Source organism: Sorghum bicolor, chromosome 5, assembly GCF_000003195.3.
Source record: "Sorghum bicolor cultivar BTx623 chromosome 5, Sorghum_bicolor_NCBIv3, whole genome shotgun sequence".
NCBI classification, from domain to species: domain Eukaryota; kingdom Viridiplantae; phylum Streptophyta; class Magnoliopsida; order Poales; family Poaceae; genus Sorghum; species Sorghum bicolor.
The window spans coordinates 3,474,439-3,495,779 of record NC_012874.2 but is presented as its reverse complement, the minus strand read 5'-3'; the positions used below and the strand labels follow the sequence as shown (position 1 = coordinate 3,495,779).

General features: G+C 39.9%; 1 pseudogene; it reads right to left on the bottom strand.

Moving 5' to 3' along the window:
• Positions 8,952-10,361, bottom strand: LOC8070633 (annotated as a pseudogene).

The following is a 21,341-nucleotide window of genomic DNA, read 5'->3' as shown; positions in this document are numbered from 1 at the left end:
TTAGAAGTTTAGCTACTAAGGTGACTAAAGTTTAGCTAATATTGTCTAATCAAGAACTAACTAGGCTCAAAAGATTTATCTCGTAAATTATAGATAAATTATGTAATTAGTTATTTCTTATAGCTATATTTAATGCTCTATGCATGTATTGCAAGATTCGATGTGATGAAAAAACTAAAAAATTTTATAAAACTTTTTGAAAACTAAACAAGGCCTCAATAAAAAAATAGAAATGCAAGCGGTATCCATGGATGGAGGCCTGAGGCTAGTAGCTGCTCTGTTAAGTGGCAACGCATGAGAGAAAGCTAATGATTTTGAATTTTCTAAGAGCCTGTTCGCGTGTCTTATAAGCTGTATTTTTTATATCAGCTAATAGTATGTTTCTTTCACAATAAATTAGCAAATAATATTTTTAGCCATAATTTTTTAATCAGCCAACAGGCTCTAGAACGGAGGCCCACCAACACAACTAAACACTACAGCTATCGAACCATACCTCAGTCTCTGACACACTGGAGGTGCCCTTAGCTAAGAGCATCCTCAACCGTTTTGCAAATAAGCTTTGCATTCATGTATTTGCAAAAAAGTCTTAAAAACACTTATCCAACGGTTTGGCATTTAGACTTTGCAATTTTGTTAACTTGGCAAAAAGAGAGGAAGGATTGGCATATATGCCAAACCTGTTCACACTTGGCATTGGGAAATTAGCGCGAAGTGATTAATGCCAAACCATTGGAGATTGCCTCTTTTCACCTTTGCCATATTTTTTTGAGACTTGGCAAACTCCCTCATTTGCCAAACCAATTATGCAAAACGGTTGGGATGCTCTAAGCTGTGATGTGAATTGACACTGTGATACAGCTGTAAATGCAGGTGGATTTGCAGAGAAGGGTGCTATGAACAGAGGATCGGACATTGGAGTGGTAGAGATGTGAATCTGTTTGATGGGATTCGCAATGAATTGAATCTGAACTAGAAAGAGTTTGAATTCGACGTATTGGAAATTTGAGTAGCACGAGCTTTACCTGAACAGATTCCATCACAATTATTTTTTAGCATCTTAAAAACCTTAAATTAAAAAAACTCAAAACTATAAAAATAATCTTTTTCGGAGACCATGAAAAAGATATAATTTTCTAAGGTTACACCGGCTTGCCGCGCTAGTCTACAATGCTACCATGCCAACAAAAGTGGCGCGGCAAGAATTTCTAGCTGAAAATTGTAGTCCACCATGGCAGATCATGCAGTGCCGATAAATGTGACACGACAACGTATTTTAGCCGCACCAGAAACTTAGTTGTGGCTAAATGTGTTAGATTCGAGAATAAAAAAATGACCGTTTCATTTGAAAAAAAATGTTTTAAAAAGTTTAAAATTTGTTTTAAAAAAGTTAAAAATAGTATTCTCTAACTTTGACTAGCCTTTGCCCATCCTTAGTTTATGACTTTAGGTTTTCAGGCGTAGTTTTTTTTACGATGAGCAATGCACAAAACGATAGAATGTAAATTTCTGAAACTTGCAGATCATATAGTATGTCACCACTACAGTAAATATTATCGTAGTCGGCTAAATTTAGTTTTGTGAGTGTCCACCTCCGCTACATCGTCTTTGTTTATTAAAGACGGACATCCGCCATCTTAAAAACTTTTTGGATTTGGGTGTAGTAGCACTTTCGTTTATATTTAACAATTATTGTCCAACTATGAACTAATTAGGTTCAAAAGATTTATCTCGTAAATTACAGATAAACTGTACAATGAGTTATTTTTTATCTATATTTAATGCTTCATGCATGTACTGCAAGATTCGATGTGATAGAAAATTTTAAAAAAAATTTTGGATTTTGGGTGTAATTAAACAAGGCCTTAGAGAGAAAAAAAAAGTGGGCAACCTCCAAGCCCGCTGTTAAGCCCATAAGAAAGCCCAATGATCAGTCCATCGAGAAGCCCACGCTGCCGTTGTGGATGCTGTGGATGTACCCACGTGTCGATACCTCGCTAGATGTGGGAGGAGAAAGCATCATAGCTAGAGCGATGGAGCCCCGTGTGAGCGCTGATCGACGCGGCTGCCGGATCTAGAGAGGTCTACCTGAGCACCGGCGTGACCATGTTGGGGTCACCCCATGCAATCCGTGTGCCTCTTCATGTCATCCCTTTGATCAAACAGTCATTAAACCGACATTTGATAAGGATGGAGATCATCTGAGGTGCATGGCAGCATGCTGGTAGGTGGTGGAGGCCAGGGGCCCACATGATAGGTCAGTCGACCTAGGGGTGGGGTAGGTCGAACCCCCAATATGGCAGGTGGGACCTCAGATGATAGCTCTTCCTAGAAGCGTGGCCCACTTTGTTATGGTGTGTGTTTGGCACTTGGAATTTAATTGTCATGTCGGTTTTCCTTGAATGTGCCAATGTGGGTACATGGATGCATGTCACTTGATCCTTTACTCTTAGAAGAAGAAAAACAATTAGTATATGTGGAGGTATAAACCCCTATACCATTACGGCTAGATTTGGGCTAGGAGATTTGATCCATTACGAGACAGCTTGAGACTTGATCCAACTTCTCGGAGTTTCACGCAAGGAAATAAGACGTGGAGATCAAGCAGAATTCTACTCGGTTAGAATAGGGATTGATATCGCGTTATGTATGGCAATTGTAACCGATTAGGATCAGTTTCCAGATCTATAACCCTACCCTCTGGACTAACCCCCCTTAGGACACAACACAATTCAACTCATCTCAGATCAATACAATCAGACGCAGGACGTAGGTGTTACGCCCACATGGCGGCCGAACCTGGATAAAATCCTTGTCTGTGTCTTGCGTCACCATCGAGTTCGTAGCTTGTGCACGTGTCTGCCGATAAACTACTACCGTGGGTATACCCCAAGGTAGACTGCCGACTAGCTTTCGTTGACAGTATCCATGGGTGGAGAAACACCTTGAAGCCTTTAACATGGATCATGGCAGTTTGTGGTGGTTGGTGGGCCCCTAGTGGATCGACCGACACCCTATGCATGTGGGTCCACATGGCTCATATTTCTCCATTTTTGTCATATCCTGCATAAAAATACTCGAGTACAAGTGGAACTTGTTAATGAAAAAAATATGTTCATGTTATGTTATTATTCCTTTTATTCTGAGGTTGTTGATGGTGTTTTGAATATGTAAGAAGAGTAGGGAGTTAGACTTTATAATAATGAGCGATGCCTAGCTAGCTTGTCTTGCTCAGTAACAAACAAAATTAGCCGGCTTGAACACAAAGCATGTGCTCTTAGAAATTGAAGGACAGGCTGGTGAGCTCTCAAATCAAGTTTGGAGGCTCAACCTCTCAACGATTTGGAAGGGAATCGATGGGAGAGCGCTTTGGGATCTCCTATGAGAGTGAGAGCAAGAGAGAGCTTTTGGACGAAGAAGAGTAGGGAATGGGTGAGATGACTGTTGGGAGAGAAGGGGAGAGGAAAAAGTACCCCACCTTCTCCAACGGTCAAATTAAGTTTCGACAATGCCGCGAAACATGCGACAATCCCGGGCAAGCCAGGAAGCCAAAGGTTAGGAGTGGAGAGTTGCTGCTTTGGCTTGGGTTTTGATGATATTTTGGTGGGTAAATGAGCACTCGGGTGCAAATTAAAGCTTGTGCATTGTATCCCTCTTTATAGTAAGGCTTTTTTCTAAACTCAAATTCAAAATATAAAAGAATTTAAATGCCTTTGAGTCGGTTGCCGCATTCTTTTACAACTGAGGGCTCCACCGTCATGTGTATTATCCTCATTATTATTTTACCTGCTTGTCATCTCAACAGATCTCATTATTACTCTAATCATGTGGCCAGTATCACCAAAACCCACAATTGTGACTTGATTGCACTTACCATTATATACCTAAGTAGTTATTGCTCTCTAGTTGTGTTTTGGTAGTGTAACTAGTGAGTATTGCTAGTGTAGTCCTAGTTATGCTTGTGCTTTGTGCACTTTGCTTACTAGCATCTGTAGGAGCTCTCGGTATGTCTAGTTGACTAGTTGCATAGGTTTATATGACCTTTGCTAATTACTAGAGTTATTTAGGTGAGCTCCCACTAGCTCAGCATTTTAGTTGCTTAACTAGAGTCTTTATAAGGGGCTTATGTGATAGATAGAGGGGTGTAGTCTTAGTTAGACTGATTAGTATGATTCTACATTTTGTTTCAGTTGGCTGACACATTTAAGTTTTAGAAAGGACTATCGACCTCTTCGATGTCCTTCTGGCAGTGGCGACTCTCTCATTCCGGTGGTCGACCTAGTGAAAGTGGTCGCGACGACCCCGTTGATGAGTTAGGAGGAGATGTGGGGCACCAGTGCTTAGTTAGATTGGGTACTTAAGGTTTTAGTTTGGCTAACCTCTCTCGTTTTCTTTGGCTACCAAGACGTCTAGGGAACCTTCTTTGTTAAGTCTGTGTAACCGTGGATGGCAACTGAAGTTCGGTATTTTGACTTTGATCAAGTCGTACGTGGGGTTTTCCCTACAGACTTGGGGAACAAGATCCTCTGAAGTCGATAGAAGCGACTTGTCTCTGCAGTCAGCCAGTCACGCATCCGAGCCGTCCAATTCATATCCAACCGTGCGTCAAACAAACTGGAAACAAACCAATCTCACGGGCCGGCCCATATCAGCCCAGTGGGCTAGTGACTGTGACTCCCTGTCCCTAGACGCCACTCGTACAGACTCCGCCGCCGTCACTGATAGCCACGTCAGCGTTCCTCTTCTCGACCGACCGCCGCCAGGACGCTCGGAGTACCTCGCCGGCGCTCCCCTCTCCTTCTTGATCTAGCGGCATGGCACGTTAGCAGGGATTCCACCTCGCCAACGCTCCCATTCACCATCGCCGCCATTGTGGTCAAGCCGTCGAGCGTCGTCGCTGCAAGCGTTCCTGGCGCGTGGCTGGTTGTGGCAGTGGCGTTCCTCACCTCGTCAGCGCTCACACCTGTACCACTGTGACGCTTAGGATTCGTGGCAGCAGCCCCTGCCATCCTATGGACAAGCATATCGGTGGACTGTAAAAGATTCTGTGATGGAAGGAAACTGCAATGCACTTACATACTGCTATCAATTGTGTATTCAAGTGCTACACTGCTATAAGTTCTGGAATGATATTGTGAATGAAATCCACAAAAGATATTGCTGATTACTCCAAGTTCATATGGCTGCTCAAAATATTACAGCAAGTCTGCAACTTGCAACTTTCATATGGTTAATTACATAGAACTAGGAAACCAAAACTATCTGAACATGATATCTAAGGAGCCTGTTTTTTTAGTAATATGGCCAAGGAGGCTGTTGAGCCATACTCCTGAGTGCATATGGGATATAATCTGTACTACTGGAATTTACCAATAACAACATCTGTCATTGCTCCTGAAAATTAGATGCAAGTAGTTTGCCAGTTGATGGAGAGCAATAGACGAGACAAGTGTAGAGATTTCGGCACCAGTTTGCCGATGGAGAGCACAAGCAGAGACCTGAGCCCCGACGCAGCAGCTATACGCCTATACGTGCGTCGTGCCTGATGTTGGGCCGGCCCAGCAAGCCAAGTGGGGAACTGCATATTTCTAGCTCCACCGTCAGATAGCAGTGAATGGCTAGATGCACAGCGACTGCAGAGACAAGTCGCTTCGGTCGACTTCAGAGGATCTCGTTCCCAGACTTGGTCTTTTGATTGTTCCCTTGAGATCGACCAACAAGGAATCGGTGGTTTACTTTGAAGGATAACATGTTTCATATCTTTATCATACCTTTATGAACAATGGATAAAGTCCACCTTCATTCAACTTTAGAGAGGAGGCACAAGTCGTTTAGGTTCCCAAAATATTTTTTATAAGTCTAGCGAACTCTAGACACTGAGTACAGCATTAATAGCCTGTGCAAAAAAAAAGAAAAGAAAAAAAGGGTCATCCATGGAAGACAAAGACCATCGAGGCATCGAGCTTGACGGTCCTTGAGTTCCTCATTGTGCCTAAAACAACAACCAATGTATCCCTCAAATATTTTTGGCAATTTTTTCTGTAGTCTTGATATGATTTTTTTAAGAAACAGGAGGGGTCAAAATCCCTGAAATTTATTGAACCAAAACAAGAAGACAACAACAGTGTCAACCAGTTCAGTGAGAGGGTTCAAGTGACAAAGAAAGAGGAAAAAATGATAAAAAAAAAGAAGAAGATTACACAAGTAGCTCTAGCCGTTCTTGATAACCTTCATTTGTACACTGATACTGGCTCATAAACATGGGTCTCCAATTTCTTTCCATGGCATTTGTGCGATTTTTATTTGAAAAAGGGAATGTACTAATATCCTAGCTTCTGCATCGATCGATGTATATAGCTATTCTGGCATTTGCACGATGATATGCCATCATCAAGATGACCCTGATGGTAGGGGAGCTTAATTTAATATGAAATGCATGCACAGTCAGCAGCTGACGATACTAATCACAAGATAAAGTCTGAGCTGGATGCTTGCGTAGTTTACATGACATATTGACATGGGTGGCGTGCAGGGTGCTTTATATATTCTTCTGTTTCCGTTTGACAAAACTTATGTAATTATGTTCATGTTGTTTATGTAATCATGATGTAGTAGAATGTATAACCACAATACTCCAATATCAAACTTGCCGTTGACCTGACTCTACGGGAGTACGTATAGTATTTATATCAACTTGCTAATAATCAAAAATTAAAGCGGAGCTCACATCGCAGCCAAGTCAGAATGCAAACGTGCCTGCATTTCCAATTGCAATTTAGAATGCAGCTGCCAATTGGCATAAGTCAAGTCAGGCAGCATTGTAGTAGCTAGTGTTATGTCGATCCGTCTTAATAAATCAATTAATAGAAATGACTATTTTATCATTACATACATAGAGCAACTCCAGAAGTTTGGTAAAAATAACTTTACCAATATTTTAATATTTTAACAAAAAAGGGATTAAATACTCTCCAACGTTTTAGTAAAATAGCTCCTTAAAAATAAAAAGCTACCAAATATCCTCTCTAACTCGTAAGATTCTGTACTTAAGAGGTACTCTGTACCTGCTCTCCCTCTGGTGTTTTCTTAGGAGATCAGAGTAAATTGGTCATATGAGTAAAATAATAAAATAAAAGATTGGTAAATAGTTCTAGGTTCAAAAAAACTGTTAAAAAAGGTACGGCTGGTTGTAAATAGTTCTAGGTTCGCAATGCAAAATCGTTTAGGAAGTTATTTGAAAACTATTAGAGAAGCATACTTTTTTCGCTAAGGGAGGAGACACTCATAATAAATCTTGGCACAACACATCTCCAAATTACACATGAAAAATCTAAAATAAAAAATACATAATAATCTAACTAGATTCTTCTATCTTCTTCTTCCCTAATGGTTTCCTTCGAATGTTAGAGCCAAAGTGCAGTCCTTATGTTAAATTCAATGATCAACCCAAAATATTGGACGTGCCACAAGATTCAATGTTTTGGAACCAGTACAAAACTCATCTAAATTACTGAATGAATATCAGCAGTTTGAAACCTTGATTTGCTCTCCGCAACCCTTGACAATGAGATCGATCTCCCGGAGTCACTGTCCTCGTAGGTGCTCCCACAAGCACCCCTCCCATTGCAGATAAAGGCCACAAATTAGTACTCTTACGGTACAAATGGTATAGTGAAACCCACATAGTACCTAACACTCGCAGTTGGAGTTTTATTGTGGAAAAGCTCCAAAGAAACAATTATGGTGTCATCACGGATGGATACCTATAGTATAGCTTATTATGAGGCTTAAAAGGCAGGCGAAAGGGTTAAGAAAACCTATACCCGGAATTGATAATGGTTGTCAACAGCATTAACCATTTAAGTATTTTCGCTCCTATTACAACGGGTCAAGTGTGCTGCCAAACACATTGACGCAAAGTTATACGTTGTAATGGAGATAGTCTAGAATCATATTAAAAGTATTGAGCGAGTGCTCACGGATCCACTTACCAAAGGCTTACCACCCAGTGTGTTCAGGGAACACACAGTCGACATGGGTTTATGGGAAAGCCTATGATTTATGGATAATAAAGGACCCAAAGTTAAAGTTACTGTGTTTCAGATCAGAGACATGCATTGTAGCTGTCAAGTCTATCGGCAAAAGACCGTGACGATGAAACATGCTCTATGCACTCATCTGTGATGGAACGAGTAAAGAGAAAAGTGTTAAAGTCAAAGTCTAAAGGTTAAAGTAATAGTTGAGATCAAGGGAGAAAATGTTAGGTTGATCTCTGCCAGCCCAAGTCCAAAGACTGGGCCGGGCCCTTGACCACGCCCTGATCGGGGGCGTCCAACCCAATGACTTGACTGGTGGGCCCTGTCGTGCAGTATATAAAGAGAGGGTGGGACTAGGGCACTGGGTATGAGGTTCATCGCAACAGTGCCGCTAGCCACACCTGACCCTAGACCGATCGAGGGGAGGCATTGCCAGCGACGGGAAGTCCGCCGCCGCCGCCACTGCCCCGGCCCGACCATGAGCTTCTCTACCGACCTGAAGGTATGGTTCACTGTTCCATTCTCTCTTCATCCCCGAATCTATGAGATTCTAATTTATTTATCCTAAATAGAAGTAAATTTCCCGTTGATCTATGGCCTAGTCGATCCTAAGAATGTAACACAGCTCTGTTGGTAGAACTGTACGTAGAGCTAAAGCTGAAAAAGATGGCTTTGGAGCTACGCCAAATGGAGCCTATAAGAATTCATGTCTACGTGGTAACCACAAGGTAGGCAGATGTGTGACAGTTTAGATGACTGGAAAAAGAAGATATATAGAAGATTAGATGAAAAATTAACTTGCAGAAAATATATATTGTGAATATAATTAATTTCTATATACAGTTTTGCACATTTTATTTAGCAAATATGGAAGTATCCAAAAAGTTTTATGTGTCGAGATTAACTGCACCCTCGCTTGTTAACACTTGCCAAGTACGTAGCTTTTGCACTCCTTATGATTATTTTTAGTTATTTACATCAAGGAACACCAAGAGTCGTACAGAAGCCAAACTGCATGCAATGCACACACATGCCGAGTTGCCGACGGCTTCCGTACGTCGCTGAGACGACCTCTCACCAGTACAGCTTCACCGGTGGCAACACGAAGCCTGGCGCCTTGCCGAGGAACGGCACCGCCTCTGGCCGCGCCTGGAGGTCGCCGTAGAACTGGTACTCGGCGTCCAAGTCATGCACCTCCGTCTCCTTGCTCTGGTGGTTGCTGATGCTTTACCCCTGCTGCCTTCCCGAACCCAAACATGGAAACCTTGTCGCACACACCCAGCGCCAGCACCACCGCCTGCAGCCCTGAGGAGTAGTGGAAGTACGGCTCCTTCCCGTCACGCCTCCGCGTCCAGCTGCTCGCCGGTTCCCCCGTGGCGGCCACAAACCGCCGCAGCGAGTAGTACTTGGCGATGCTCGCGCACAGCGCGTCGAGGCGGGCGTCGGTGAGGAGCAGCCGGAACGGGGCCGCCGGCGTGGCCGTGGCGTTGCAGACTAGCACGTACAAAAGGTGCGCGGGATTGCTGACATACATCGCCAGCGGCACTGCTCGGCCGTAGGGATGGCAGCCGCAGCCGGAGGTGGTGACGACCGCGGAGGGCGCGGCGCAGTCCTGCAGCATGAAAGAGTGGGTCAAGGTGAGAGAGGTCCTGGCGCCGACGTCAGGCGCGAAGCCCGCGACGGGGGCGTTGTTGAGGCGGATGATGAAGTCGTGCGCATCGATCTGCGTGCCCCGGCCGGAGCCGATGAGGATGCCACTGTTCCCGACGACGGCACAGGTGGGGAAGCGCCGGCGGCGGCGCAGGCCGAGGAGGCCGCCGGCGACGTCGTCCATGAGACCGGCCACATTTTTGTAGCCCCGACGGCGGTGCTGGTGCGCGCGGAGGAAGGAGCGGAGTGAGGCCCGGAAGCCGGCGAGGAGAGAGCTGTCGTTGGGGACCTTATCGTAGGGGACGCGGAGGCGGAGCATGGTCCTCCGCCGCGAGGTGCCGCTGTCGTTGTAAGGGAGGCGGAGGTAGACGAGGCGGTGGATGTTGCCATGGAGGCTTGGGTGGGAGGATATCGAGGCGTTGGCCAACATTGCGGCCGCCTCGGCCGCAATCTGGTCCCCGCCGACGTCGGTCACGGCTAGCCTGCGGAGGAGCACGTCGTCGTAGGTGTATTGGGGTGGAGCTCGTGGATGGCGGCGGGAGAGATACACTAGCAAGAGCACGAGGAACATGAGTGGCGGCAGCGGGAGGTAGCGGCGCCGGTGCCTCGTCTCGGCCGGTGCGGTGGCCGAGGTAATACGGCTGCGCGATCCTGCCATGATGGTATTGATGTCGTTCAGAGATGGTACGGTTACACACACCGAGCATAACAAACTTTGCTATATTTATGCCATCCACGCGCGTCTAAAGGCTATGGCCTTGTTTAGTTGGCAAAATTTTTTGTTTTTGGCTACTGTAGCATTTCGTTTTTATTTGACAAACATTGTCCAATCACAGAGTAACTAGGCTCAAAAGATTCATCTCACAAATTACAGGTAAACTGTGCAGTTAGTTTTTATTTTCGTCTATAATTAATGCTTCATGCATGCGACCAAAGATTTGATGTGACGGGGAATCTTGAAAATTTTTGCGAACTAAACAAGGCCTATATATATGCAGATGGGATTGCAAATGAGACGATAACCAAACACTCAAGCATCATACTTGTGATGATAGAAGACACGCTACCGATGCTGGAAGCTGAACTTTGCAACAATATATAATAACTAATAAGAGCATCTCCAAGGGCCTCTCCAAATCAGTTTTGCATTCACCAATTAACGATGCTATTATCAAATGGGAAACAGTGTTCTATGTGGTTTTACTATGGCAAGGAACAAGCAAGTCAACTACCAAGGTGATGAACTAGTTGGAAAAATTTAGAGATTGGAATGTTAGCACCGGTAAATGGATATTGCCGAGGGGATGCTTTGAACCTTTGTGAGTCTTGATGAGACCGTGACTAATAAGATGGGGTGAATTAGGTCACTTAAAAACTTACTCTATCTTGTCCTCTAATTCCCAGAGTGTGATGTATTGTTCAAGTTCTCCCTTAGACTTGAAGCGGGATCGAGGATGTGATTTATCCCTGTGTTTGTCAGCAAGAGTTTTTCAGACCAAAATATTTTTTTCTGCAAGATTTGCTTTATAGGTCCGGTGCTATGTTTTTCTAGGTTCAATGTTAATAGCCAATACGAAACATAAAATGCCATCCATTGAATGCATATAGAGCTCAATTGACCTTGACTTTAATAGCTAGCAAGAGTGTACAAGGTGGACCTTGAATTTTTCATTGAGTTGTAAGGGCCTGTTTAGATTGGAGCTGAAAATTTTTTGAATGTCACATCGGATGTGTCGGGAGGATGTCGGGAGGATTTTTTAAAAAATAATAAAAAACAAATTACATAGCTCGTTAGGAAACTGCAAGACAAATCTATTAAGTATAATTAATCTGTTATTAGCATATGTGGGTTACTGTAGCACTTAAGGCTAATCATGGAGTAACTAGACTTAAAAGATTCGTTTCGCGATTTTCAACCAAACTGTGTAATTAGTTTATTTTTTTATGTACATTTAGTGTTTCATGCATGTGTCCAAATATTCAATGGGATGGATAAAAAAATTTTGGGTGGGAAACTAAACAGGGCCTAATAGAACCAAGAACCGAAGTCAATATGCACAAGTCCCCTATGAACAATACCCTTTTTTGTTGGAGTTTCTAAATTCTCGTGTGCCATGAGCTTTGACGATTTTTTCTATATGTAGTCTTGATGACCTACTGTTGCCCGGGGGCGCTTGTGGTCCGGCCGTTCGGACCGAATCCCGCGTCGGGCAGACTCCCGCTCAAAATTTTACCGCGTCCGGCAGTCTGCGCGTGTATGGCGTCTGAATTTTCTGGCTGATGGACTGCCAATAACATTTCCCGGTTGATGGATCAGAGTAGTACAGCTAGCGGTTGACAGAAGCTGTCCATCCTACAGGGCCCACCTCATCCATATATTCTCCATTTTCATCAACAAAATTTAAAAAGTCATAGCTCCTAAACTAAATATCTAAATCAAAATCCGATTACACTATAGTGTGTCTTATAATAAATCCTTCAAAATAAGATCTCACATGGATATATTTAGATAAAATTTTATTAATAAACATTTATCTTATAAAGATATAACATTTTTATTTATGATAGACAATGTTCTAGGTTCATAAAATAAATGTTCCATCTTCATAAGAAAAATGTTCTCAGTTTAAAAAATAGTGTTCTAGTTTAGATTCATGAAACTGATATTATAATATTTAAAATAAATAAATAAATACATCATGTAAACAAAAAAATAAAATCTAGAGCAAAGCATAAGGAAAAAAACACGTAATAGAGAAAAATTTAAAAGAACATCATATGGATAGTTTTAAAACATACTAAAAATAAACTATAAAACATCACATGTGTACTAAACTGAACATCACTAAATACACAATAGAACACTATTAAATACATTATGGAACATCGTATATATATTACGTGAACATCACTAGATATATCATAGAACACCACATGTGTACTAAGCGAACATCACTAAATTCACAATAGAACATCACTCAACACATTATAGAACATTGTATGTATACTAAGTAAACATTGCTGAATTAACCATAAAACAACACTTAATGTATTATAGAACATCGCATACGATGCAAAAAAAGATTAATAACAAAGAAAGATTAAGAAATAAAACATGAATAAAAGAAAACATAATTAAAAATTAAATATACAAAACAAAGGATAATATAAAACAAAAAATGAAAATAAAAATAAAGTACAAAAAGATAGAAAAAGAATCAAATGGAATATAAAATGAAAAAAAGAAAGTAAAAAGGAAAAAAATTAAAGAAAAGAAAAAAAAAGATTAAGAAATAAAACATGAATAAAAGAAAACATAATTAAAAAATAAAAGGAAAAACAAAATCAAAAGAAAAAATAAAAAATAGAACATCAGCATGTAAACATCAAAGAAAAATAATAAAAATAAAAGAAAAAAGATAAAGATAAAGATACAAAACAAAGAATAATATAAAACAAAAAAGGAAAATAGAAATAAAGCAAAAAAAAATAAAAAAGAACCAAACGGAATATAAAATGAAAAAAAGAAAGAAAAAAGAAAAGAAATTAAAGAAAAAAAATATAGCAAGAAAAAAGAAAGAATAAAAGAGAAGAAAACTAACAGCAACGATCGGGAGGGAAAAAGAAAATAAACATAAAAAGAAAAAGAAAAAGAAAGAAAGAAAAGAAAAAGAAAGAAAAAACAAAAAAGAAAGAAATAAAAAAGAAAACGTACGTACCTGTCAACCTGTCACGCGCGCGCGGAAATCATCGCGTGGAAATTATCGGACGGCGTCTCCAGTCCGAACGTTCGGACCGGAAGATTCCCGCTGTTGCCCGCGATATTATTGTTTGCTCTTGCAACTTGGTGTGTCGCCTTCCTGATACTAGGTCAGAAATGCGAGTCTCCAATTTTCCACGGCATTTGATTTGTGGGATGATCTCATGATCTGGCATCAAGATGACCCTGATGGTAGGGGAGCTTAATTTGATGTGGAAATGCATGCATAGTCAACAGACGATATATGTATTCACAAGATAAATCATGAGGCAGTACTGTCTGAGAGCTGGATGCTTGCGTAGTTCACATGACGTCGGTGGCTTGCAGGTATTTTCCATTCTCCTGCTTCTGTGTGACCAAACCTATGTTCACATTGTTGAGCTATATATATATTATAGCTAATATAATGCTCGTGCTAACGCTACGGTGACATTTGGTAATCCTAATCAAACAACAAAATATGATTTACCTGCATAATACTTACAATTTTAAAATAACTGGATCCAATGTTGCAACTGGAACTAACCTTGCCAAAGACAACTTTATTACCATGGGTTCAACAATATTACAGTTACAAAACAAGACACTTGACACAAAAGTTGAAACAATACTTAGTCATTGACATGACATATTGGCAAAACATGCACGTTTACACACAACTTTATTTCTCTCCACTCCAAACTTCTTAATTCTTAAGCTTTGCAGCTACCGGCCTTCCTGCTAAGCTCATGACCGATCAGATTATACTTGCACATATCAACAAAAAGAAAAAAATATATCACGAACATCCATGCAAATGAAACAACCAATGAATATCTTTTAGTAATCAAGCATAGATTAAGAAAATATTTACAATTACAAAAAGCAATTTAAACAATTTCCGGCAACAAATATCAGCAAGCCTTGCTTGCATCCAGTCACATAGGTCAGCTCTGCAATCCTGCATGTACAATTAACTACTTTAGTATTGTTGCTGACAACAATATATGCTATCATGTCAGGTTCTCTTTCAACCTCCATCCAGCATATGAGGATGAGCTTCCCTCTGTCGTGCAGGTAGTTATCGATGAAGGCATTCATCACATATTTGCTAATATACTCCATCCGTCCACGAAAGACTGCTCCATCGTGCAAGTAGTATATTAGCAAATATGTGATGAATGCCTCCGTCGATAACTACCTGCACGACAGAGGGAAGCTCATCCTCATGTGCTAGATGGAGGTTGAAAGAGAACCTGACATGATAGCATATATTTTTGTCAGCAGCAATACTAAAGTAGTTAATTGTACACTGCAGGATTGCAGATGTAACACCCTAAAATTTGGTTCTTTAGAAATAGAGCTAAAATAATTTAAATTTTGTATTTTTGTGCTCAAGAAAATATAATAATATTTTCTTTTATTAAATTAAAATTTATCATAGGGTTTAGCAACATTGTTGTGCATACATGCTGGTGCATATGTTTTAATGTGATGTTTGTTTCTTTGTATATTGAGAGTGAGCAAAGTTTTTAAATTGCGTTTGTAGATCGATCTTTCTTTACCGGTATTTCTTTATTTTTCTTTACAATCAAATTTCTTGTTTCTCAGCTTAGGCTTTCATTTGTAGCTTCTTAGAAATCTTTTCTTTATCCCCCAAAACACTCCTTCCAGTTCCTTATCTGTCAACCAATCTGTAAAAACTGACCAAGAATTATTCCAACACTTTTTGTGAAACTTGTTCCCACTTGACTGTGAGCATAATCTAATTTTTTAAATGCTCTGAATTATCTTATCATGAGCTCCAAATACTTTATTTGGGTTCCTCATGTTTTATAATATCTCCGAGAATTTTTCCCGAATTTTCAGAGCTTTTAAAATATTTTTCATGACTTAAATAATAATTCTGGACTTTTCTAGAAATATTTTATTCACAAAAAATAATTAATTTCGAAAATAATAAATCTTTCATTTTACCCCAACGCTCAACCTATGATCTCAAAGGCCAATGTATTTTTTTACTAGTGGGCATTAATAATTAATTAGGCCTATTAGTAAAGATGAAGATTGCAAATCAATTAGTACCATATCGCTATTTGACGTAGAGGTGGGGAGTTTCTCTCCCTATATATATGTACCAACCCCTTAGGCAAAGTACACCAAAAACTATCATATGGGAAGCCTCTAATTTAGGAATTCCTAGAAGTAAAATAAAATTATATTTTCTCTTTCTTTCTCTACAACGTGATCGTCATCATCTCGCCTATACACGACATCTACAAGCGGTCGGCTGCTCTAGCGTTGCTGTAGCTCCAAGAAAGCATCGCTGCCGGCGAACCTGCTCCATGTCCACCAACATGAGCCCTAATCACTTTGCCTTTCAATTTATCTTTTCTTTTCTAATCAATTCTTTATTCCTTGTTTTAAAACATCGCTAGCAGCTTTGATTACATCTACCACTGTGATGCAAGCGTCCCTAGTTGCTCGTCTATCTTGAGACCAAGCAAGCACGTATGATCAAGTTAGCGACATCTTGCAATGATAAATGGTATAACACATTATTCAATTGGCTAAATACTTGACTGATGTGACGCATACAACATCCTTGCATATCAATTCAGCATCTAGTTTTGCATAAATAAAATTTCATCAACTCGTTTCTTGGTCTAATAATTCTGAAGCTCTTCGAATATCATGCCAGGTGTTGCTCGCAAAAAAAAGAATATCATGCCAGGTATTCATAGTGCTTTGTTAATTAGAAAATAATTAATCAGGCCGTAGTTTAATTTTCTTTACAATTAAATCTCTGCTCAAATAGTGCAACGATTTTCTGTATGATTTTTGAGCCTCTATGATCCTAATAATGTATAACACGTCAAATATTATGAATAAATTCTACAATGTTTATGCAATGAGATTTATGAACAAAATATAATTAGTCTGTCTTGGTTTTCTATTTCAAAATATAAATTGACATAATATGATATTTCTCTAGATATTCTATATGTATATTTTTTATATAACTAAAATAAATAAGCTTCAAATGTAAATTCTTCAGTAGTTGTTTCTGTTTCACCGTAGCTCCGATTAATGTGCTTGTCGCGCCTGTTTGTAGCAACGTGAAGAACGTCTTTAAAATCTTTTTACATGATGTTTTATATGATTGGTGTACTGTTCTAATTGTAGCCTTGTTTGCTTCATGTATGTTGTCTCTGATTGTTTGTGTGTTGGTGATCGATGATCGAGTTTAGTCGGTGAGCAACTCGTGGTGATCAAGAGTGCTTCAGTGATCAAGATCAGAGCCTTGGCAACAAGTAAGACCAGCAGAACTAAAGGATCAGCAAGAGCAATTGGATCAAGGCAAGTATAGCAATTCGGATTTTATTTCTGTGACCATGATCATGTGGCTAGATTAATATTAAGTAATAAATGATAAAAATGACTTTTTAGCAACTTGATGATTTGTCTGTACGTGATCACCCGGGATAACAGTGCAACCATGAGGGCTATAATGGCTCTGGCTTTAGTTAAGTATGAGTTATTTTTCTAGCTCGTTAGCGGTTACCCGTGTGGCGCAATTGGGGAATAGCAGACCGTGGATTCCTGCGGCTGGATCACACGGACTGACTAATGAAACCAAGCGGCCCTAACTTGTTAGACGAACCTTTGAAAGACTTCATAGTGATCCCTGCCGAGCTTCCTTAGTGGGTTAAGAGGCTGATGACCTCGGGCGAAAGGGTAAATCATGACTCATGGGTAAAGATGTACAACCTCTGCAGAGTGTTAAAAACTAGTATACTAGCTGAGCTCATGGTCAGGAGTGGCTTTGGGGACATCTACATTAAGGGTGATGATTCTTGTTGTGTTAATATGCTCATTATTTATTGTTTAATGCTTTATATTATTTATGTCACATTGATCATGAGATTGTGGGAGCTATACAATCTAGTTGCTATACTTGTGGAGTTCGACAAACCTCATGAGAAGTTTAGGCTTGTGATTTCCCCCAAACCTCATGAGAAGTTTAGGCTTGTGATCAACGAGTCAGTTGGATCCTGTAGAGTGAAGTTAATACCCGAAGTTTGGAGTTGTCTGTCCGCTGTTTGCTATCAAAGGTTATCTCTTTTATACTAAGTAAGTTATATATTTATGCATTGTCTTTTGATATTACCCTATATTTGTAGCTATATGTAAGCTTTGATCCCTAAAACTCACATAAGGTGCATATCTGGTTTTGTTCCTAAAATCAGGTATTACATCAGAGCTGACCTATGTGACTGGATGCAACCAAGGCTTGCTGATGTTTGTTGCTGGAAATTGTTTAAATTGCTTTTTGTAATTGTAAATATTTTCTCAATCTATGCTTGATTACTAAAAGATATTCATTGGTTGTTTCATTTGCATGGATGTTTGTGAGATTTCTTTTTTTCCTTTTGTTGATATGTGCAAGTATAATCTGATCGGTCATGAGCTTAGCAGGAAGGCCGGTAGCTGCAAAGCTTAAGAATTAAGAAGTTTGGAGTGGAGAGAAATAAAGTTGTGTAAACGTGCATGTTTTGCCAATATGTCATGTCAAAGACTGAGTGTCAAGTGTCTTGTTTTGTAATGATATTATTGTTGAACCCATGATAATAAAGTTCTTTGGTAAGGTTAGTTCCTGTCGCAACATTGGATACATATATTTTAAAATTGTAAGTACTATGTAGGTAAATCATATTTTGTTGTTTGATTAGGATTACCAAATGTCACCGTAGCGTTAGCACGGGCATTATACTAGTACTAAGATAAGACACCTTGCTTCTCTTTGGCACAAACATAAGATACCCCATTTTATTGATCTATATTCTTTTCCTTCTGTTAAGGAAAGAAATTGTTCCCTTGCTAGAAGACATAGACTTATAAAAGTCTTAACTTCTTAACAATACCTTTTAATAGAATACCATATATACATGGCAAAAGACTGCTCATAAAAGAATTATCAAAATTAATCAGCTGATACAAGACTTCAATTATACTTTCTAGCTGCTTAGTTATTTTTTTTAAAAAAATATTTAACATATTTCTAATGTTTATTTATTATTGAGGTTTCTATGGCTTACTCAAATGCCCAAGTATCCAAAATGGAAGTTGGCCCATAACACATGAGACCCATGAATATTTGGCCACGTAGTTTTTAGCCTCCCATAGCAAAATAACTCACTCTCTTACTCTGAGGAAGAAGATGACGACCAAAGATCAGAGAAGTAACAATGAATATATACTTTCTTAAGCAATAGACTCAGCCTTCTTCAGAAGTACACTATGTCAACTAGTATAATGCCCGTGCTAATGCCACGATTTTTTTTTAGGAATGCTATATTAACTTTTTTAGAGTTTTAATTTTGGTTAATTGTTTAAAGTCTACAATATTTTATGAATCATCAGTACATAAAGACATCTTTACATTTTCTCTAACTTTTTAATCAAATATTGGATATCTTCAGGGATGTTGTCGTAGCACTCGTTTGCACGACTCGCCAAAATTTCAGCCAATAACTCCGTCCTTAGTGATCTTGATAGCTGTGAATAACAGTTAATATTTTGTCAATATTTAATCGTTCATTGATGCAAATATAGTTGGAGACTACATGTGCTTACATTATTTATCGGCGGCAATCTTACACCATCCCAAAGCTTCATGAAATTGTATACAAGAAAGCCTCCCAAGTTCCTATACAAGATCAGTTGTTTATTTGGCGTACAAATCTGAAATATTTGTTACAACTACAACAAACTTGAACCAAATGACAAGTGATTATCAGTCTTTATGGTTTGATGTAACCTTTGTTACACATGAAGGGTATTCTCGCCGCCATGAAGATATACGGTGGTTCCTCCTTGATTTTGATAGTCCCATGGCGAGCATGAACATTCTAGCAATAGCTTGGAATGTAGTTGTATATGCCATATCTTGACTAAAACCAGGCAAAGAAGTTTGTTCTTGTAGTGGATCTATAATACGAACAATTTTGTTTTGCATGTCTATTATGAATAAAATGTACAGTCCGTCCTAATAATATGGTAGTAGAATCTAAGACACATAAAGAGAAATATGCAACCATTCAGATGTATATTAACCGCGGTACCTAAGCAAGACGATTAGATAGTTTAATTTATAATTTATGATATGCAACAAGGCATCTGCTAACTCTAATGATCGGCATCTGAGGAAGAAGTGACATGCAACAAGGCACCTGCTAACTCTAATGATCGGCGTCTGAGGAAGAAGTGTGCATGTACGACCCGTCGTCCCGCACCGGCCGGCTGTACACGTTCACGTAGTGCGCCGCCAGTACCATCGCGAAGCCCACCAGGTGTGCGCCGATGCTGTAGGCGAGCACCTTCCGGTCGTGTCGCTCGGCACGCGGCTGGGCTCCAGCGGCGACCGCGTCAGCAGCCGGATGCGCGACCGCCACACCTTCTACGCCAGCCGGAGTGATTAGGAGGAACCACAGGAGTAGATGGCGGCGCCGGCGTAAGGTACGTGCTCAGGTATACCGTGATTGACCTAGAGAGACTGCGGTGCGAGAAAATTAGTGGGCCGAATTAGTGGGCTGCTGTGGGGTGAGTTTGTTTGGTCTAACAGCCCAACAAGTTTTCAATTACAGTGGAGATAAGCGAAACAAACCAAAATTGGAGCTTCTTCCTATATATGGATGAACTCTGGATGAACTCTTATGAAGTACTACCTCCCTTCAACGATACAACTATGAGATGCATCCCGGTTTAAGTGTTTTAGGTTTGACTAAGTTTTGAGTAAATAATATTAATATTTGTGGCTAAATTAATTTATTATGAAAATACATTTTGTAATTAATTCAATGGTGTTTATTTGATATTATAAATATATACTCTTTTTACTTGGTATGTTAAACATGATATTATTTTAGAATTGTATTCTTTTACAGACAGAGGGAGTAAGAACGAAGTTAGGTTTTTTTAGTAGAACGATGAAATTAGTTTTTTTAGGAAGAATAATGAATTGAGGCCTTGTTTAGTTACCAAAAATTTTCAAGATTCCCCGTCACATCAAATCTTACGACACATGCATGAAGCATTAAATATGGATAAAAATAAAAACTAATTACACAGTTTACCTGTAAATCGCGAGATGAATCTTTTAACCCTAGTTAGTCTATGATTGGACAATATTTACCATAAACAAACGAAAGTGCTACAGTACCCGAAGCCAAAATTTTTTGCAAACTGAACAAGGCCTTAGTTAACCGGTGGTGGTTAGGGATCACAGCCTGGCCGAGCCTGTAAGCCCACGTGCACAAACCCTGACTTCGTCGCATGGGCCTACTAGAAGACCTTTGGTCCAAGAACTGTTTTCTTTATTGGAACTCAAAAAGGCCCAAGAACATTTCGAGAGATATGAATTGACAGTGATAGAGAGAGTGTTATGAATAGAGGATCAGATTCGAGAGATATTGTTTGATGGGATGCGCCATGAATTGAATCTGAACAAAACGAGCTTTACCCGGAACAGATTCGATCACAATTATTGTATCCTGAGCTGTAGCACTACTACTAATTAAAACTGAACGCGAACGTATTCCTAAGTCGTGTTGCAGAGGAGATCTGGAATCAACAAAGTGTCTTAGGCCCTCAACAATCAACATTGATGAGTGATGAGGCAGTGATTATACGATGGACACACAGAGGGACGTCACAAACACACATTGCAGGAACAAGTGCCTGTAAACATAGCGGATGGATGATGTGTGTTCTTTTCTTTTCGGTCGTACTTTTTCTAGTAGCAAGCGATGTTTTTATCCTATAATAAATCAGTCAACGGTAATTTCAGACTTAGCTTTTTGATCGTAGCATGCATGCAAAGCACCACATGACCACAAAATATAATGCTGACACAG